The 3,239-nt window shown below is 39.5% G+C and overlaps 1 non-coding gene across 1 annotated transcript; it reads left to right on the top strand.

Annotated features, from left to right (window-relative positions):
- Window positions 1-3,169: 3,169 nt before the first annotated feature.
- On the top strand, window positions 3,170-3,239 carry TRNAV-CAC (transfer RNA valine (anticodon CAC)). The gene has a single exon. It is a non-coding gene; the product is annotated as a tRNA-Val (tRNA).

Here is a 3,239-nt window from a genome sequence, read left to right as displayed (position 1 = left end):
CTCTTATTTTTAATGCTGTCAGTAGTCTGTATGGACAAACACTAATTGCCTGCAGTCATAGATAGTYCCAAAAGTTTCTTCACTAACCAGCGAAGGTGAACTCTTATCTTTGGCCACATTTGGCCTCCCAGCGTGGTACCTGTTGAGTCAAACAGAGTATAGTAACTTTTGAAAGAATGGAGAACAGTTCTGTGTTTGCTTAGTGTAAGAATGCCTTAGAAAAGTAGTCAAAAGAGACATATTTATCTTCTAACCCTTGTACACTAATGTTCTTCATTTTCTTCCTTGCTGTAAATGAAAAGAAATGAGTGTCCTGGCCGGCACTGTTTCCAGATGAATGGGGTCAGGTCTCTCCTCCCAGGAGTAGGAGTGTCCTTCTGTCTGTTTTTGCTGCCTGCTTTTCCACTGCACCATCTTCCAAGAGACATTTTTCTGGGTAGCATTGGTCCTTTCCAATGAGGCTGAGAGCGTTCTTTGAGCAAGTATTTTGTTTCTGGGTTACTAATTACCCAATGAAAAGCAGGATTTCCTTCTAGTCTTGCAGAACCCAGGTACCCCCTTCATAAACTGCACATAACACTTCAGGAGAAGAAGTGCTGTTTCCCAGGAAGAACTGCTGGCAGAACTTCTGACACCTTCAAGGAATGATTAATTCAATCCAATATGTGTGCATGGTATGGGGTGTTTTATTAAGTCTTCATATATTTGGAGCCTGTGTATTAATCATTACATTAGAAACAAGAAGGAAATTGTTAGACTCTTTTGAGGTGAAAGCTGTACATGAAGCAGCTGAGGGCTTTGTGGTATGTTGTAGTGGGCTGGAAGCTGAATTAACCTGTATTCTTTTATTTTTTATTTTTTTTCCTTCAACGCTACCAACAGTGGCTACAGAAATGRATTTCTTGCTATAAGAAGAGAAAAGTACGGTTTTATGTGTTTCCTAGCAGATCAAAGTGAAAACAGCTATTCAAGTAATTTTTCATCCTTTTGGCATGGTGCCACAGGATTAGGTGCATTTGATCTATGTAATTTGTTGAAACTGATGGGATTTTTACTCAAATTYGGTAGCTTTTACTTCAACAATGATATACACTATTGTCAGTGGAAGGCAGAGTTCTGACCTGACAGGAAAAAAAGGTTTTTTTCTGTGATACGAGAATGACCTTTACTCTCACCCATCAAAGCAGACATCTAGCCTGCATGTTGGATTGTGTATAAAATCTTACTTACACGTTCACATGAAGAGCTATGCTTTTGTCTCTTTTACTCAGTGGGAAAGGGAAGCTGAAAAGAAAACAACCCCTCCACTAAACCTGAATAATCCTGGTATGCTTGTTAAGAACATAAAATGTAATACAAGAGTAGSAGATCATACTAAACAGTTCTCTGGTTCAGTATACTGTTTCCAATGTCAATGATAAGTGGAGGCCTAGGGAAGAACATAAGGGAGGGCAAATATCTGCAGCATTTTCCATAATACTCTCTCAGCCTTCGGCCTCTTTCAATTTAGAGGTTTTATGAGCCTGACCAGGATTTATTGACCTTCAATAAGCTTCTCCAACCTTTTCAGTCTTCCTTGCAACCTGTATAAACTTTTTGAATCTACAGTATCCTTTATTAAGGGGTTCTGCTGGTCTGTTGTGTGAAGAACCRCTTCCTTTTGTTTATTTTGAATTTGGTTCCTATCAGTGTTATTTCATGTCCCCTAATCCCAGTTCTAAATCTCATTGCAAGTGAGAAGTTACAGGTTSAACCATGGTCAATTTTGTGTGGAAGGACAGTTCAGAATGCCAATTCAGGGACATTTTGCYGGTCAAATGCTAGATGTACTTACAGTTTTCTTTTCTTTCTAGTACATTTTCTGGTGTTACATTCAAAACTATTCCATCACAAAATGAACTCTATATTTAATTGTTCACATTTGCCTCTGTTGTTTGCATGCTATGGTAGCTGCTTTCACAAATTAGGGTATAAACTCATGTTTTTATAACTCAGAGAACAACATTAACAACACACTAATTTAATGTCATCGACTGCCTGAGGGAAAGGAACCCACAACTCATGCCAAACATGTAGGCTGATTGACAGACAGCAATAAAACCCTTGCATGGGGCTACCACAAAGATCAGATGGTTTGGCGAGGCCCCCTTAGCTGTATTGTCTCTCATTTCTCTCAAATTGTCTGAAGTAGACAATTTAACAAATGCCCAGTTAAACATGTCTTCTGTGGAGAGAAGTGCCCCSCTCTCCATGCCTCCATATTTTGTTTTACCGCACAATGACAAACATTTCAAAACAAAGCCATCAGCATTGCAAGACAGCATGGGAAACTAGAACGGCAAATTAGGTCACAGCTTCTTAAGAACCTTTCTCTTTCACCAGCTCTAATGCTCTTTTCATAAATTAAGCTATAAACTCTTGGGGCAAGAGAGTGTGTCTTCCTGGCAGCCTATCTAGGACCCAGGATAATGAAACCTTCTTCCTTCTTATGGCCTCTGGGCATTACCATAATACAAATTATGAATAAAAGGATTCTAGTTCATGGTCACGGCATATAGAGAGATCCGTACATATYAGCATGGAAGTGTAATAATTAAAGGGAGTTAATAAACAGTACGTATTAATAAACAARCTCAGGACACCACCAAGTTTATTGTCTTAAAAKGAAGGTCTTTGTTTATGAATAGGATGTGGGAAAGTATTCAAAGCTAGTCTGCTCATGTGTCTGTGGGTCAGATTTCCAAAATCACTTTGYTGCCTAAAGATGTTGACATGACAAATCCCACCAGGAGCTTTTCTCCATCTTTTGGCCCTCAGATGTTCTGGACAATTGGTGCTGAATCATGTTCTGGAAGGAGGCAGCCTACTTGAAAAGCCAGGCTGTACAACTGGAAGCYAGAAGCTGTGGTTTCTCTCTGCAGCCACTGATGCTGTCTTGCAGTGCTAAAACAGATTATAAGCTTTTCCTCTCCCTGGACCTMGTTTCTTCTCATTTGTAAATTAGATGTGCTTTGCTCACTTTTGAAAAGAGCTTTAAGATCGGAGAATGATAAAAAGTGAATATTTTCATTCTTGGGGCAAGACGTAAGTTTATTGTCCACTGTCTTGGTATTTCTGATGACCTTGCCAACAGGTATGCTAAATTGTAAAGTACTGTYAACTGTGACAAGGGATAGTGTAGTGGTTATCRCATCTGCTTCACATGCAGAAGGTCCTGGGTTCAAACCTCAGTGGAACCA

This window comes from Rhea americana, unplaced genomic scaffold (genome assembly GCF_003343005.1).
Source record: "Rhea americana isolate MKP2758 unplaced genomic scaffold, rheAme1 scaffold_3, whole genome shotgun sequence".
NCBI classification, from domain to species: Eukaryota; Metazoa; Chordata; class Aves; order Rheiformes; family Rheidae; genus Rhea; species Rhea americana.
This window is presented reverse-complemented; position numbering and strand designations above follow the sequence as displayed.